The 18,953-nt window shown below is 44.7% G+C and overlaps 1 protein-coding gene across 4 annotated transcripts in view; it reads left to right on the top strand.

Annotated features, from left to right (window-relative positions):
* The window catches only part of LOC144608145 (paired box protein Pax-7), a 126,273-nt gene that overhangs the window by 32,139 nt on the left and 75,181 nt on the right, over nucleotides 1-18,953 (top strand). The gene's annotated exons all lie outside the window — the stretch shown is intronic.

Raw genomic sequence — 18,953 nt, 5'->3', positions numbered from 1 at the left:
CTCATATTAATGTTGTTATATTAACTCGTATTGTTTACTCATAACTTGTCCCGAGTCCTTATGCCATCTGTTAATGGGGACAACTTCTCTCTGGTTACAATTTCTAAATCCGCTACAATTTGGTGCACCTCTGAACATTTTCTGCTAAGGTTTTTTTTGCATAGACAATCCCAGATTCTAACTTTGTGGTGGAAATCCCACTTTGTTGGAAATATTCTGACTAATCTTTATTAACATCATCTCTGGAGTTTTTCTAAAATGCGATAACCAAATTTGAGTGCAACACTTTAGCTGTGGCCCAATGAGAGTTTTATAAATAATTCAATATAATCTCTATTTTAAATGTGTTTATGAAGTCCAAGCTCCTGTATGTTTCATCTAGCCCAGCAAGTCTGATCTTCTTATCAACTTCTTTAGTTTGGAGTAATACTGCTTAAGTCAATGTCACACACTTATTTATTACAAACGACCATTTGGATCATTAAATTAATGTCGTCTCCTAACAGAAAAAACTCTCGTCCAATTCCCCATTGTCTTATTTTCTCATCGCATTGCATGTTATTGCTGCCCATCAGTTTCCCACTTTTTGAAAATGTATTTTACCATTTACTTGCATATTGGGGAGAGAATTTACAGTGGTACCCAATGTCAACATTGAATCTGTGTCACTGGAGCTGTGAGTTAGCTGCATTATCCACTGTTCTATGTTTGGTCTATGTTCTTCCTGCGGAAGTACATCACCTCTCTTTGTCGTGCCAGTTTAGCCACGATCTTTTGCAGTGTATTACTGTCATGCAAATTCTGAAATGTTACCTCATCCTAGTCTTTACTTTAGATTGAAACAAAAGCATTTGTCCTGGCACTGATCCCCAGGGAATAGCACATCGATCATCTTCATTTCAGAAGATCAACTGTTCACCATGATACTTAACTTTTGTGGCAATGCCAATTTCATATTCATGCAGCCACTGATCCTGGGGTCACAGGTGTCATTTCCCAAACCAGCCTTTGTGTGCATTTTCTCAAACAAAATGATAATTACTACATGTCCTGAACCAACCTTGTCCATTACCTCTTCAAAACCTTCTTCAGTCAAACGTTATTAACCAATCTCCTTTATTAACTCAAAAGTCTCCAAGCGCCTATTAATTTTTCCTGATTATTGACGTTAAAAGCTTTTGCAAGGCCCAGGGTTAAATGGACCAGCCTGTTGTTGCCAGACATGTCCTATGGGCACCATTCCAGGCTACACATTATCCCCACATCTTACTCTGCATGAACTATTTCAATTGAGTGCAGCAAATGGCCTATACTAGATGCAGATATTTCAGGGGCTGTTGCCCCTAATGTTGGACGAAAGCCACAGTGAATGAGAAAGTGGGATAACTTAGAACTAGGTGAACGAGTGATCGATGGTGGGCCGAAATGGCGTGGACTGCTGTATCTCTAAATTAAACAAGCACCGTTCCTATTTCACTGTTCAAATAAATGATAGCCACTGCGGGAAGCGATGGGACTGCCCCTTTAAGGGTCTCAGTAGTTCACAGGCACCAGAGCTATTGGCTTTTTGTTTTGTCCGGCGGATTTAGAAATACAAACATCTCGGAGAGATGTAACGAAACACGGAGGGTTGGATATAATCAATGGTATCCTGAATGAGGGGAATAGCAAGCCCATGTGTCATGGAGTGTGCAGCGGCCGGTACCTAATCCCCCTTTCATTTTAGCCGCCAGATGCCAAGAATCTTTATCTATTCCTCATCCCATCAGGCGACTGATTATCTAACAAAAGCTGGTGATTGTACAAAGGAGAAAGCGGCGAGGGCTGGCCGGAGTAAAAGCTGAGACACATGCATCATTCACTCGGCAAATCCCGCAGACTTGGTCTAATGCTTATACATAACTGGTTACCGATATGGATATCTGGCGAAGTGATGCCGCTCCCGTTAGTTAGACCCAGGCAAAATGCGAAAGATGTTTGAGCCTTGGTTGCAGGAGATTAGTAAGCGGGGCAGAAGCCCCACCGCTTCGGTCCAAATCAAATCATCTGAAAGTTCTAGGAATCTGGAAAAAAAAGCAGAAAACACAAAGAACTCGGTCAAACTGATCATTTGGCAGAGATGCTGCCCGATCCATTGAGTCACTCGAGCATAGATTGTAGACACAAGGAATTGCAGATGCTGGTTTATAAACAAGACACAAAGTGCTGGAGTAACTCGGCTTCTTCAGCACAACCGTGCTCGCCCCATTCCTCACTCTCCGTGCCGTTCTCTCTCTCTCTCTCTCTCTCTCTCTCTGTTTCTAAACCTATGTCTCCCGCACAAAAATGGAACCATCCGCTATTAAGGTTATCACCGATTCCAAACCTTTGTTAGAAACCCATTCAATTAAAATAATCTACGGCCGAGAACAATTTGCAGATTAGCTTTCTCCGGTGGGAGGGTTGGAGTGACTCCCGATGGAGTTTCGGTTTGATAACAATGCAACATTACAACTGCCCAAACTTGGAAATGGGTGATGATTCTCGTCACCTCGGTCAATATATTTACATTGCCCAACAGAGAAAACTAGAGGTGAACACCATTATTATGAGGAGACTCGCTGGAGAGGGAGATTGATGTCCCATATGGAGTGGAAGCGGCGATAAACGCCAATTAATCCAAAGTTGTTTTATCTGTGCTGTGTAGACGAATAATTGAGAGGTTTAGAGGGAGCAAAGTGCAAAGTGCTGGAGGAACTCAGCGGGTCAGGCAGCATCTGTGGAGAGAATGAATGGACAGACGACGTTTCGGCTCAGGATCCTTCATCAGTCTAAACGTCACCTGTGCATTCCCTCCCCCGTCTGACTCGCTGGGTTCCTCCAGCACTTTGGGGTTTACTCATGCTTCCACTTTCAACAGTTAATCGTGTCTCAATTTAATGGGGAGCTGGTTCTGATTCAGATATCGAGGAGAAAGGACTCGTTGAGAGATCTGGGGATGGGGTCGGCGGACTGGTGTGGAATATATATAATCCAACCTGTTGAACCAGGGGCTGTGCTGAGAATTTGTACAATTTCCAAGTGGACCCTTTGCCCTTTAATCAACCAGTCCACCCGCGGCTTACTTTGAACTGATCAACACTCCCTCCCGGGTTCACGGCATTTACGCTAAATTGAACTGGGAGAGGATTAGACCAAGCAGTCCGGGTGCCGCCTGGGATAATGCCAGAGGTTGTTGCAGCACTGTCGGAAACGACCATCTCCCACTCTTGACCCACTCGACATCTTCACTTTATTAGCATATTCCTCTCTAGAATGTTTGTCTAGTAATTATTGGAAGCGCAATCAACCGGCAGAATTGCCCCATCCTCAACCCCTCCCGTACCCAGGTAAGGCCCTCCTTGCCTGACGAGGAACCCCTGTGTTGTTTTGGCCTGGTTGCAACTCAAGAAGTGGGTGAAGGCACTGTGACACGAAAAGTACAGGGAAAAGCTTCGTTATGCATGCTATCCAATCGGATGATATAATAGCGCACTTAAATACAACCTAGCCAAACTCGTGTACAGTAGATGGAGCAAAGGGGAAGGCAAAGAGTCGAAAATATAGTTCTCGGCAATGCAAAGCACAATTTGCTGAGACAAAGTCCAATGTCCGCAATGGGCTGAAGGTGTCAGTCTGGTTCTTTTGACATACTATAATTCTGATATTCTCACATTTTTAAAAATCCCTAAATTGTGTAGAACTGGGACGTCCTTACATGATACAGATTGGATAGTTCCCACTGAATATTGAAAAAGAAATGGTCCTTATAGTATACAGAACTGATTATCCCTTTCATGCTAAAGAATGGGATAAGTACATCGAACTCTGAAACCATTTTTTTTAAAGTGTATAGAACTTGGAAAGGATATATAGAATTAGGATATCTTTAAAACCAATCGACTTAGATAGTCATTCATGCTAAAGAATGGGATAAGAAGTACATAGAACTCTGAAACTATTTAAAAATGTATAGGAAGGGACTGCAGATGCTGGTTTAAACCGAAGGTAGACACAAAAAGCTGAGTGAGTTACTACAACTTTTTGTGTCTAAAACAATGTATAGTTCTCATCATTGTAGCGCATCAGTTCCAGAGACAAAGTCCAATGTCGGCAAAATCAGATTTACAAATTCCCTTTCTCACTGTGGTGGAAATCTGTTGCCCGTTTGAGAGAAGAATGTTGAAAGTTCTGTGAAGTGCTGTGTGTTTTCCCAGTTAACTTGGCCTTCTTCGGCTGGATTGGCATTGCTGCTGCATAGTCGGCCGGCTCCGCGGGGATTTGGCGGCGGCTCCTCGGGGTTTGAACCCGGTTGGATGTAACTCCACTTATTTGCACTTGCTCTATAATTTCTCTGCCTTTGGGGAGTCGCACCTGGATAACATGCTCCTGGTGCCGGCAGTGTATAATCAGCCTTTAATTAAACAGTGACTGCGGGGGAGGGCGAGACTGGGGAGGGGTCGCAGAGGGAAGCGTGGCGTGGCGGTGACCAATGCTCCTGTAAGGCACGGCCTGGTTTTGCATAATGGACCTGTAAAAGGAACCAGTGGCAGCTCTTTGTTCAGTCTGTCATGATTATATTTAAAAGGAAGGTTGACAGAAGCTGATTTTACATGAAATTACCAAAAAGGTATTTCCAAAAGCACCGGCCCTAATGTTAAGTGTGCAGGTGTCGAGGAGTCCCGGCTACAGATGAACATGTAAAAAAAGACACAAAGTGCTGGAGTAACTCAGCGGGTCAGGCAGCATCTGGGGAGGGAATGGACAGGCGATGTTTCAGGTCGGGACCATCTTCAGATTAAAAAAGATACAAAGTGCTGGAGTAAATCAGCAGGTCAGGCACTCCAACACTTTGTGTCTATTTTTTATCACCCGGCATCTGCAGTTGCTTGTGTCTCCAGATGAACATGTCAGCCTGACAGTGGGGATGGGTTAGCACAGACACGGAGAATAGACATCCCTCCCCTGTCATCGTGCACAGGTCACTTCTCAGTCATCGTGTCCTTCAGCGGGGTTGGTCGAGTTGCATCAGCTTCAGGTAGACTGCCAATTAGTCCTTGAGGCGAGCAGTGATCAGTTCAAAGGCCACATCAGCTTCAGAAAAGTGCTTATCTTTCACTCTGTCTCTTATCTATTCTCACAGAGCACAGTGCTTAGCTATGCCAAGTTTGGAGAGTTGATTATAAATCAGTCTCAGGTAGGCTATAAAACAGGAGCAGATAAATCAGAGAGATATAGATACAAGGAACTGCAGATGCTGGTTTTCAAAACAGTGCTGGAGTAACTCAGTAGGTCAGGCAGCATCTCTGGAGGACATGGATAGGTGACCTTTTGGCTTGGGACTCTTCTTCAGATTGATTGAGGGGGGGGGGGAGAATGGAAGAGAGGTGGGGACAGAACAAGCCTGGCAAGTGATAGGTGGAAAAGATGCTGCAGTAGCTCAGCGGGTCAGGCAGCATCTCTGGAGAAAAGGGATAGGTGACTTTTCGGTTTCGAGACCCTTCTTCAGACTGAGAATCAGGGGAGAGGGAAACTAGCGGTATAAAAAAGTACAAAGAACAAATGAATGAAAGAGATAAGAAAAAATCTCGACCCGAAACATCATCTCTTCCTTCTATCCAGAAATGTTGCCTGACTCGCTGAGTAGCTCTAGCATTTTGCGTATGTCTTTGGTGTTAACCAGCATCTGCGCTTCCTTCCTACACACTGATAGGTGGATACAGGTGAGGGGGGGGGGGGTGTGGATTCATTGGCAGATGGTAGGACAAAGGCCAGAGATGTAAAGACAAAAAGTGTGAGATAAGGCAATAAGGATAAATCAGGCTACATTTAATATAAAGGCTCCTCAATCTGCACATCATGCAGGAGAGAAATGTCAAGGGGTTATGTCATACATAGTGCACAATATTTAAATTTTGTTCCATTGAAAATCATGACCTTTATGAGAAGATGTATCTTAGACCAGATGGTGGTGTGTGAGATGGCGGGGGGGGGGGAGGGGGGGGATAAAGGCCGGGTATAGGACACAGTGTGAGAGTTCCTTCTGGGAAGGTGTAAGCTCGATATGGGCTACAGGTGAGCCGAGGATACAGTAAACCTGTCAGAAACACTTGTCTCTAGCAGTGAGCATAATACATGGCCAAAACAGTTTCAGACACAGATGGGATTATAGACAGATTAACATGGCTGTAAAAAGCATCAATGCATATTACCTAATAATAGGGTCAGGAACACATACAATCAGAAGCACCATTCAGCATACAAAGCAGAGTGCAACTGCATGTACAATCAAAATACCACAGCTTGGAGTTAATAGAATAGCAATGAATGTAGAATATTAGCATGTAAACAACACACTCATTTTAGTTTGACAGAAATGGGAGCAAACTATCACTTGTAGTGGACCAGGTTCCAGGAGACAACCATTAGGATATATTGGAAAGTATGAGTTAGCTACCAGGTTTTACCTGTGATTCCTCAGTCTTAGAAATCCTGTGAACTGGATTTGATTCACCATGAGGGGCTAACGTGGAACACTTCAGTGCTGATACTTCTCAGGATGACCACTGATAATCCAACGGATTAAGAATGGAAAATGTGTAGAATTTATAATGAAAGAAAGAAACCAGGGCAGTAAGGAGAGTGCTGATTGCCATAGTCACTGCTTGATTGCATTTAACATTATATAATTTCAAGAAAGCCAACACTATTTAAGTGAATTGGGATATTAATAACATATTCTGTTGACTGTAATATACTGAGAATTGCAACTGCATGATGTCCATTGCAGATGGAAGCGATGTTGGCCTGTAAATTTTAAATACATATTTATTGCTCATCACTGCAATTCTCTATCTTTCTCAATCGCTTCCTCCTTCCTTCACCTTTCATTCATCAACAATCCTGCAGGTTAAACTATGCATTCATTCTTCTTTCCCACAATTTATTTTCTTTTTTGTAACCTACAATGTGATATTCCTGATCACCTTGAATTCCACTTGCTATCGTCTTTCAGTGTGTTTTGATGTATTTTATAAAATGGGTGTGGTGACCAAGTTGGCCCATAAATATTTATAAGAAAAAAGAGAAGAATTCAGATTCAATAAAAAGAGAGAAGCAGATTTTTTTAATAGTTTAGTTTAATTTATGGATGAAAGGTAGGAAGTATTTTATCAGATGGCAGGGATGGAGGGATACAGATCACCTCCAGGCAGATGTGCAGTTTAAATGGCATTATGGTCAGAACCAGCATTGTGGGCTCTCGGGCCTGTTCCTGCAATGCACTGTTCTACGAGTCTGGAAGTAGGCTTCACCTATGTTGTTATAGGCTGCATACATTTCTCATTAATATCCACAACGGATTTCATTACCTGAAAATATCCAGCAGCTGGGTCTGACTGACCACCCTGTGGTGAATGCCCCAACATTATGGGCTGGTCAGTGTAGCAGAGGGTCAGAACCCTAGGCTGCTCCTTCTGGAGGAGCTCCACTCACCTGGAACTCTGGTCCACTCCTGCCCACCAACTGGATTGGGGTACTGGCCCACGCCTATGTACTGAGTGGCCTGGGCTCTGATAATGGGAATCTTACCCTTACACTTTGCATTAAAATTGTTTTGAAATTGCAATGAAACTCTGAAAGGCCTGGAGTAATGATATCAGTTTGTAATTCTCACTGTGCTGGGCCAGTGATATTTTGCTGCTCATCTCCTTTCCTGGGCTCTGATACACTCTGCAGCCTAATTCAATACTGAGTGTCCAGGGCTCTGATACACTCTGCAGACTGGTCTAGTACTGTGTGATCTGGGCTCTGATATACTCTGCAGACTGAGTCTATACTGAGTGTCCTGGGCTTTGATACACTGCAGACTAGTCTAGTACTGAGTGTTCTGGGCTCTGATACAATCTGCAGACTGAGTCTATACTGTGTCCTGGGCTCTGATACACTGCAGACTAGTCTAGTACTGAGTGTCCTGGGCTCCGATACAATCTGCAGACTGATCCAGTACTGAGCATCCTGGGATTTGATTCATCCTGCAGACTGAGTCTGAAATTAGTGTCCTGTGCTTTGATACACTCCGCAGAGTAGTCTAGTACTGAGTGTTCTGGGCTCGGACACACTCTGCAGACTGATTCCTTGGGTCCATGATCCCTGGAGCCTGCTCCCATCTCCCAGGCCTGCGGTCCTAATAGATTCCCTCCAAACACTGCAGAAACCCAATCATCAGAGTACAAGTAACGGATCTGTCTCTTAACAAACTACACAGCCACACTTAACCAGTTCCTTCATCCACACACAAATTCTAAACTGCTTTTCATCCAAATAATCCACAGGGTGGGTAGATGCCTCCATCATAGGACTTTAGTGAACAAAACACAATTTAATTGAATTGTGGCAAGAATAAAAAACGTTATAATCCATGCAATTTAAAAAGAAATAGACTAAATAAAGAGCTTAAATTAATTCTCCTTGGCATGACCTTCTTAAAAAAATCACATTTTAAATTCTATAAAGCGGCAGATCTTGATATATTCGTCAGCTTTGGCAGATTGAACTGATGGGTTGTTAACACAGGGCACGGACTGTGAAAAGAGAACTCGCTTCCAACTCCAACCCTCTTTTCTCCAAGTTGGAGGCTGTTTTTTTTTTGTTTCTTTCCTGGCTTTGATTATGTGACAAGCTGATGTCTGTCACACACTCTCCTTCTCACCCTCTTCAAAAAGGGAAACCGTCTGTTATTTCAACTTCTGAGAATCACTCCATCAACCAATTCAAGCGGATTAATTAACTCCTCCAAAAAGTTTATTAAGAGGCCAGAAAACAATGGGGACTAAAGGGTAGAAGCAAGTAGGCAAGCGAGTTCATCAACTCCCAATCAGGCCTCTCTCACAAAGGCTGCTGCTTGAATACTTCCCAATAGGACCTCTCACAAAAGTGACACCATCAAACCAGACAACAGCACGTTAAAAGGGAAGGGGACTTATTTCAGCCTCCCTTTTTTTTAAATCTATGGTTCGGGGCTGCTTTCTGCATTAATGTACATCTGCACTCGGCAGAGTGCGAAGGTTCCCTCTGAGCCCTCTCCATGTCAGCCTGGCCACTTCACTGCCAATTGTCTGCCATCACAGCCACAAAGGAGGGAACAAAACGTTTGGCTTCTGCTGGACGGTGCTGGATCGGAACGGTTCAGCCTACCTGCCTCTCTCTGCACAAGCTGTCTGACCCTGGCCTGCCAGGTCGACCTTACCGTTCCTGGTTTCATAACAACATGTTACGTCCCAGATAGGAAAAGATTATACTTCTTAAAATGTTTCATTGTGATTCAAGTGCTATTTTGAGCTTCAATTCTCACGTATTTTCTGTCTACTTTATATAATTTTGGTTTTATTAACCACCATTAAATGGATGAGCTAACAAATTATAATTTAACAACTGACAAGATGCAATCTATAACATTATCCTTTGTGGGAGTAGAGTGGTTTTGATGGAGTTGACAGGAGAAGGAATTTGTTTAAAAAGCAGAGAAAAACATAGACCAGAATAGGGTGAACACTGAGCAAGTTACTGACACATGTGGTGGAGGACAGTGGGAACACAGGATGTAGCAGAGGTGCAGAGGACACTGAGATCACACTCTACGGAGTAGATTGTAATGACAGTAAGCACACAGGATACAGAACAAGTAGTAAAAGGTAGTTGGAACACAATGTGGTTCAGACAGTAAAGGATACCGGGAATACACAGTATGAGGCAGTGAGAATGCACAATGTAGGGCCGTGAGAATGCAGTGTGGGACAGTGAGTGCATCGTGTGGGACAGTTAGAGTGCATCGTGTGGGACAGTGTGACTACTGTGTGGGGCAGTGTTGATACAGTGTGGGACAGTGTGAATACAGTGAGAGTGCATAGTGTGGGACAGTGAAAGTGCATCATGTGGGACAGTGTGAATACAGTGTGGGGCAGTGAGAGTGCATAGTGTGGGGCAGTGTTGATACAGTGTGGGCAGTGAGAGTGCATAGTGTGGGACAGTGTGAATACAGTGTGGGGCAGTGAGAGTGCATAGTGTGGGGCAGTGTTGATACAGTGTGGGCAGTGAGAGTGCATAGTGTGGGGCAGTGTTGATACAGTGTGGGACAGTGAGAGTGCATCGTGTGGGGACAGTGTGAATGCAGTGTGGGACAGTGAGACTACACAGTACGGGGCGGTGAGAATGCATGATAAGGGACAGTGAGAATTTGCAATAGGGAACAGTGAAAATGCATAGTATGCCACAGTGAAATTGCACAGTGCAGTATGAGACAATGAAAATGCACAGTCTGAGACAGTTAGAATACACAGTATGGGACAGTGATAACACCCAGTTATTTAAGAGGTGGCATTTCAGAGGCTTTTAGATGGGCACATGGATATGCAAGGAATGGAGGACATGCACTTGGAGATTAGTTTAACTTGGCATCATGTTCAGCATGGATATTGTGGGCTGAAGGGCATATTGTGTGCTGTACTGTTATATGCAAGGTATCTGAGAGCATGGTATGTGGTGAGATTGAGAGTCCCACTGGAGGGCATGAAGCAGAGAATTAAAAGGAAGGCTTGGAGCAGAAGTATAAGCACAGGTATAGACTGGATGGCCTCTTCCCTGTGGGGATGTTTTCATGGTCATATGATGCAAATCAGTTTACAATCAGCCCAGCTTTCTCTTTGAATGGAAACTTGCTAGCTTGTTTCTGTTTATTCTCCAGCACTGGTTTCCCCTCTCACTGCAATCACAGTAACTTGACTGCAACTAAACGGAGTACAGTACTGGACACAGTAGCCAGCCATGGGGCAGTAACTGCTGATGTTAGGCACATCACCAAACTTGCCACAGGCAGGAGCACGCTCAGCCCCCGCACTAAAACTACAAGATTGTAATTGCAAGGTGTTGCCCTGTTGTCTGTCTGAGAATTGTTAATAGTGTTCACTCTGTCACAACACAGTCAGAGGCTGAGATCTCTCGCTACGAGATGACCAGTCACTTGTGCTTGAGCCTTGCTGTGAAGAGAATGATACTTTGTGTCTGCAGACGCCTGATTCCATCTCGGTCTCCAAGGATACCCCCCTTCCAGTACACGGACAGTTCAGGTTCAGAGGCTTAATCCACCCATGTGCATGGAGGTCAGTCACACTAGGATCTGCTCAAGGGTTGTACACACAAGTCAGCCCACAATACACTGGTCATTGTACATTGCAGCCCCGACTGACATTCTAACAATTGATAATTAAATAACACCTTCAAATTAGCAATCACAGCAATGTTATCAAGTAATTTACCGGTCCTCAACTAAATTATACATATCAGGCAGGTAACATTTGGTCAAGGGACTAGATTTTAAAGGCGTAATAGAGAGAGTGGGTGGGAATTCCAGAGTGTGGAGCCCAGGCAGTGGAAGACACAGCTGCCAATGATGGAGATTATAAATGCTTAAGAGATCAACATGGAGGAATGCGGAGATCTCAAAGAAAGAGAGGCTGGAGGAAGTTCTAAGGATGGGGAGGGGATGAGAGCCATGGACATCAGGAGGAGGATTTTAAAACCGAGGGCTTACCAGGAGCCATTTTGCAAGTGAAGGGAAAGGAACAGTGTACATCTCAGGCAGAGTGAGAGGGGTCCGTCAGGGACAGTGGCATTGCTGAGGAACCCACCCTTGGCATCAGTTCCCAGTTAGAGGACGCGGGACGTAAATTCGATGTGGAGACAAGGAAATACAGACGCTGGTTTACAAACAAAAAGGCTACAAAGTGCTGGAGTAACTCAACGGGATCAGGCATCTCTGGAAATCATGGATAAATGGCGTTTCGGGTCGGAACCCTTCTTCAGAATGTGATTCTTGTTTCAATTATTCACTTATTTCACTCTTGAAATGTTGCCCTTGCTGAGCGCAGATTTACTGCCTGTCATGAAATGCCCAAGAAGCTGATCCTGAAGCTTCTTGAAGTGGTTTGATACATTTACCTGGCAATTTCAGAGGGCAGTTACACCATGTTGGTGTGGGACTGGAGTCACATGTAGACCAACTGGATAAGAAACGTATTTTTGTTTCCGTGCTTTTTTAGCCTGAAGCGGTAGGATCTGAGCTAACCTTCTTGGGATTATTTGTCCAGTCAATAAACTCTGCCCAGAAGTTGCTACTTCTGAAAATGTTCCACCCAGATGTGTTGTAGCCTCACTGGCAGTAACATTGACAAGGGCCAATCAGAAAATCCTGGCCAGTCAAGGAGGTCTGGAGTTCTTTATACTTTGATGTGGTTGTAATCCCTGCCAGCACTCACCACCAATTGATGGCTGTTTACCAGGTGACTGGAGATCTTGTACCGTGTCTGGTGTTCAGAGAGCAAGGAATGGCCCAGCCCTTTGGTCCCGTCAATACTTTGTGATCCATTTTCAAAGAGCACGACTCCGGCTGGACTGGGGTTGTCTGGGTGTAAATGGTTATTATAGCATTGGTGAAGCACAACTCTTCCCCCCCCCCCCCCCCCTCTACCAACCAACAGTGACAACGGGACAACCTCTGACAGTGATTAATGATAAGAAATGAACCATGTTTGGCTGGGAATGATCCTATTCCACCAGCATTTTGTGTCTTTCCTATTTCTGATCCTGGCCGGGCACCTGTGCCGGGAAATTGCTGCGGACAGGTTGAAGCATAACTGTGGACAAGGTTGAGACGTAACTATTCTCGAATGAGTTTCCTCCACCCACTGTCCACACTTGCAGATCGAATGTGTATCCAAAGCACCACCAATTGCTCAGCTGTGGACCTCACCCTGGTGAAAGCTTTCTGTCCACAAGGGCATTAGTATGAACCAGTTAGTCAACTGGTCAGCGGGGAGTCTGATCAGTCCCAGTCAAGTCTACTCAGAGTCATTCATCCAGCAAGAGCCATCAGGAGCAAGAATCCTGTATATACCTCGGGCACTGAGTCTGGGTATACTCCGTACCCTGAACATGGGCATGCCCTGTACACTGTACCTGTATATACCTGGGCACTGAACCTGGGACATACCCTGTACACTGAACCTGGGTATACCCTGTACATGGAATCTGGGTATACCCTGCACACTGAACCTGGGTATACCCTGTTGCCTGAACTTGGGGTATACCCTGTAATCTGAACCTGGGTATACCCTGTACCATGAACTTGGGGTATACCCTGTAATCTGAACTCTGTACCCTGGGTATACCTTGTACCCTGAACCTGGGTTATACACTGTACCCTGAACCTGGATATATCCTGTAACCTGAACATGGGGAATACCCTGTACAATGAACCTGATATACCCTGTACAATGAAACTGGATATATCTGGGCACTGAACCTGGGTATATCTGGCCTCAGAAGTTGGGGTATATCCTGGGTACTGAAGTCAAGTGCAGCAGATTTTTAAAGTGATAATTCATGAGACTGCCAAGAGCAGTTGCACTGTGTCAGAGTGAACACGCGATGAGCTACAGGGAAAGTTATTGTTCCAGTGGCTACTTCATTAATTGATTGAGGAAATTTTCAAATACTCTGGACCACGAGTTTCCCTTTGGCAAAACCATGTCTCTCAGGAATGTAAACTGCTCACTGATCAGCAACCATGTGATTCTTTGTGCTGCTGTGATAATCATCAGCCACAAAGATTCTGCAAGCAAGCAGGTTCAGAGTGGTGGGAGAGAGATTACAGCTCCTCAGCAACAAGTGATTCTGATGTACCTGATAGATGACGTGAAAAATCTGTGAATCCCGACAATCTGGAGCATGAAACCAGAGAAATGTTCTCTGGTCTGGGGGGGGGGGGGGGGGGGAACAGTCTGAGAAAAAATAGGAAGGGAAAGAGTAGACAAAGACGTGCAAAAAAAAAAGCAGAGGGAATAGACAGAGAGATGAGTACTCAAAGACAATGGAGAGGGAGAGAAAGAGTGAAAAAGAGAGATGTGGAGGACAAACAATGAAACAGACAGAAGGAATGAGACCGTTACATATGACAGAGAGTGAGAAAGAGAGAGAACACTGATATTTCCTCAGAGAGTCTGTCAGAACGGGGGGGAGGGGGGGGGGGATTTTTGGCCTTTTCAGCTGAAGTAGGACTAACCCCTCTTTTCTGCAATATTTGAACTAATTTAATCGCCGATCCACACTGCTGGGATTTCACCAGTAATGTTTGTGCACCGAGGAACTTGGGATCGTAGACAATGCAGGCGTGGGGAGGGTTTGTGAGGCAGAGGGGAGGAGATGGGTGAACTGTATCTGACTGTGTTGCAGACTGGGGCATATGTGGAGCGAGGAATGGAACTGTGGAAGCTGTGTAGGGTAGGGGTAGGGAGCATGTGCAAGGTTGACGTAGGGAGGGTGTGACAGGAAGGGGTAGGGAGAGTGTGCAGGATGTGGGGGGAAGGTGTACAAGGTAGGGGTGGGAAGGATGCAGGTGGACGGGGTGGGTAGGCTGTCCAGGTGGGATGGGGAGGGTGGTGAGAGGCTGTGACAGGAGGAGTGAGGTGGTGGGTGGGGAGGATAAAAGCAAAAATTGTCAGGTAGTGATAAGATCAAGGCTGTCACTTTCTCCTCGTTGCAATTGGTGCTGCTAATCAATCATGGGAGAATACCATGTGATTTGTACCCTTCACTTTGGCAATGTAAGGAGTAGGTTGGCGAGGGAAAGTCATGCTGCTGAGTACACGGAGCTTCAACAGAAATTTTACAAAGCACTACGTGTGGAGAATTTTGCACAAAAATGAAAACAATAATTTGCATTTATATAGTTTTTACAATATCTAACCCATAACCCTTTGCAAACAGCCAAGTGCTTTGGAAGTGTGGTAACTGGTGCAAAGTAGGAAAAGCTGCCAACTGTTTTTGTACAAGCTCCAGACAGGGGATTGAGGCACAGGCTGATAAATTATAGCTACAGAAAATGATTGAGGGTTAAATATTGGACAATGCACTAGGAACAACTTGCTGTGGGTTCAGTTACATCCCCGGGATGGCGGGACTGTCATATGAGGAAAGATTGGAAAGACTGTGCTTGTATTCACTGGAGTTTAGAAGGATGAGAGGGGATCTTATAGAGACATATAAAATGATGAAAGGACTGGACAAGCTAGATGCAGGAAAAATGTTCCCAATGTTGGGGGAGTCCAGAACCAGGGGCCACAGTCTAAGAATAAAGGGGAGGCCATTTAAAACTGAGGTGAGAAAAAACTTTTTGCTCAGGACAAAGGCAACAAAAGTAGGGAAACTTTGTTAAAACACTGGTTCAGTGTCAGCTGGAGAATTGTTATCTCTTTCTGATACTACACTGAAGAAAGCTTCCAACAAAAGTACAAATCCAATTTACGACAGTGATGCCAGGCAGAAAAGTTGTCATTTATCTTCCCCGATTAGAACGACTCAAGTTGTTTTCCTTAGAGAAAAGGAGGGATTTGAGGGAAGGGTTTAAAATCATGTGAGTTTGGCAGGGTCATAGACTTACACAGCATGGAAACAGGCCCTTCAGCCCAACTTGTCCAAGTTGTGCATGAAGCCAGCCTGAACTAGACAGCAAGTTGAAGCTTTTTCCATTGTAGGAGTGTCAACAACCAGGAAAATGTGGACTCAATGTGATTGACGAGAATACCAAACGTGATATTGGTGAAAGGAATCATGGAGCTTCCTAATACTATCTGGAGTGAACTGCCTGAGAGAATGATGGAAGTAGGTTGAATAAAAATTTTGAAAAGAGGATAGGAAATGTACATGAGGAGAAACGTGTTAAGTTCTGGGGAAATAGCAATAGAGTTGGATGCTTTTAATAGCTCGGTAAAAGAAAGCAATCCAAACGAACTCCCTCTGTGCTGTGTAATTTTATGATTTCATGAGAGCAATTAGAGTTATTATTAGTGATGGGTAATAAACATTGTGGCCTTGCCAGTGACATCCATGCCCCATAAATTAATAAAATGAACTGCAACCCCATCCACCATTCCTTTACACCATTGTTAGTCTCTCCCTCGAGTCCAAGAATCCACTCTTGTCCCCATACTACATATCCCTATGCAACAGTCTACCAGTGTCAAAACTAAATACCTCATCTGATCTGGGAAGAGAACTCATGATTTCTAATACCCTTTGCCAGCTGCTCTCTGGGACAAGCAACACAACAGAGAAATACAATGATAACCCATTCAGAAAAACGAAATCGAACAGATTTTGCGATACTCCTGGACCTAGCCACGGAATCAGAAGATAGATTAAAGCTTTGCAAAGGAGGGTTCCTTTGTCAGTTTATGAGTGTGTGTGCCTCTCTTGCTTGCTCTCAAAGAACTGGATGCCTGTTCATAGCTGACTGAGCACAGACTGCCCCCTGACTTATGACCTCACTAACCTATACTTAGCACATTGAAAGGGGAACAAGTGCCAGTGGGATTTGACCTGGAGCGGCACAGGATCACAGGGCCAGCGGGAGGCACAGACGTAATGCTCCTCTCAGGCCAAGCGTGGGGCCAAGTGGCAAAAGGACAGAGGCCACGACTAAATTAACCCTTCACCTCCTTTCTCAGGACAAAGTAGAGCCATTGTCACTGAACCGTGGTCTCCTGCAGCCTCCATTTGTAGATGTAGTGCCTGGAGTCCAGTTGGCATCAACCGGCATGCCCAGGCTGCACTTTGTGGGGGCAACAGTGAGGGCACACCAATTGGCCTCAGCACCAATTTTAGTCCCTGAAGGGCAGAAATGAACCTGTTGAAATTCCTGCTTCTGATCACTGTCCAGTGTTAATGCAGCATAGTGACAGACAATTCGTATTTTTGATAATCTCTACAGTTGAATAGTTAGTTAATGTGCTAACTTTTTCAGATTTCTGCATTAAGAATTGCCTTCTGGTAAGAGGCTGTTAAGCTTTGATAAAAGTCAGCACCTTCAATATGGGGACTAGACCCAAGGGAGAGTCAGTTCCATCAGGGGAGGGCATTGGACCCCAGGGGGAGAGAGACAGATACTTCCATTAAATATCAGGAAGAATTGTAAGGGAAAGGCACTAGCATGAGTTGAGTAAGCTTCAGTAAAATGTTCCATCCATTTCAATCCCTCTTGTTCCTCTTTGCTTCCCTTTAAAGTTGACCAGGCGATCAGATGCAGCATCTGGTTTCATCATAAGCTGTTCAGCCATGATTGTAAACCAGCAGCCAGCTAGGATGCCTTTGATTTACTCCTGCTTTTCCCAGACCCCCTCCTCGTGTTTCTCATTGTAAAATGAGTGGCTCCCCCTCCTCCACTGGGATTGTTACAATGTTTTCTGGACTTCTCTGCTCCCTCACGCCTTGAGAGGCGACCACTGTGCAGATATTTTAAACAACAGCGCAGACTCCAGCTGGGTCACTTGGATAGCACACAATAGTTAAGTACATATTAACTCAATTAATTAACTAGCAAGACAATGCATTTAGGCATTAACTTCCCCAGGAGACCAGCCCCGCAATAAACAGAGTGTTTACTGCATTGATCAGTGTCACAGTTCAAACCACCCCCAACCCTGCCTCTGCTTTAATCAGTCATCTGCCATGTCTTGGGCTCATTAACAATCATTTTATTTTCCTTTCTTTTTTCCTCAAGTTTGGATGCAACAAGTCTGAGAATGAGTTGTGTTGAGCAATAGAGTGAAAAAGATCAAAGGAAAAGAAGACACGACAGAGGAAAGGCAGTGGGAGTAGCGGGTGGAGGCGGAAAGCAAGAATCCCAGGGATGGACAGAGAGAACTGATGTATAAATGCTTCCACACAGGCAGAGACACCGAGCATCTATCTTTAATTCTTTAAACTCTTGCCACACAGTTCAAGTGACTTTTGAAATGTCTCTTGCAACCTGTTAATTCTGAGAGTTGGTAACAGGTTGCCCTGATTTTACAAGTGATCATAAGGCTCCAAAATGCTTCCATTTTACGTGAGATGCTTTGAAAGGCTTTGCAATGTCTGTGCCTCGATGTTTGCCGACAAGGAGCCAGTGCTTTGGGTGTCACCTCCTGTTGCCTGGAGACAAGCAGCACTTCAAAGCCTTGTTTATGATGCCCTGACACCTGATTGTGTGGAGTAGGAGGATGGGGCGTGGGCTGAGAGTGGGGATGATTGGTGAGAAGATGATGCCACAAGGCAATGAAAGGGAGGGAGAGCACATATCTCTCACCCCCACACGCATTTGGGACTGTGCGACCACAGCCGGGCAGTTTGGGTGAAAAATCAGAAACGGGAACAAGATATGCTGCCTACAGTGAACGGTGGCCTCGTGAATAGTCAGGGCCATGCGTAATTTCTGGATGTTTGCGATACATTACCTGGAATGATTCCATCCATGATCCCACCATGACTGATAAATGTTTTTGGGACAGGATGTTGTTTTATGTAGAACTTGATTTTTTTCTCCTTCTTGAATGGAAAATCCCTAAATCCCTGTGATTGATGAGGGAGTCATTTGCTTTTCTTTGGGTCCAGCCTATAATGTGTATCAGATCGCATGGGTGTCTGCTTCGGGGGTTAACTGATACCTTGCAGGATCCTGCGTACATCTGGGTCTCCGCAATGTTTGAAGGGATATCAACTCCATACAAACCAGTCACTTATATTCCTCAACTCCAGGCTGCCCCTGTACCATTGACAGGCTTCACCATTATCTACTCCAATCCATCAGCTTGAATGATTGCTAACCATTTTAACTCTCCTTCCCATTCCCATACTGACCTTTCTGTCTTGGGCCTCCTTCATTGCCAGTGTGAGGCCACATGGAGACTGGAGGAACAGCTCCTTGAATAGTTTACAACCCAGCAGTATGTACACAAAATCTCCAATTTTAGGTAACTAACCAAGAATCCCTCCTTTTTCCCTTCTACCCCCAGCCCCCCTCTTCTATATGCCCCACCTGGATACTCATTCATTTCACCCACTAT

Source organism: Rhinoraja longicauda, chromosome 30 (genome assembly GCF_053455715.1).
Source record: "Rhinoraja longicauda isolate Sanriku21f chromosome 30, sRhiLon1.1, whole genome shotgun sequence".
Classification (NCBI taxonomy): Eukaryota; Metazoa; Chordata; class Chondrichthyes; order Rajiformes; family Arhynchobatidae; genus Rhinoraja; species Rhinoraja longicauda.
The sequence above is the reverse complement of the archived record's forward strand: the minus strand, read 5'-3'. Positions and strand labels throughout refer to the sequence as shown.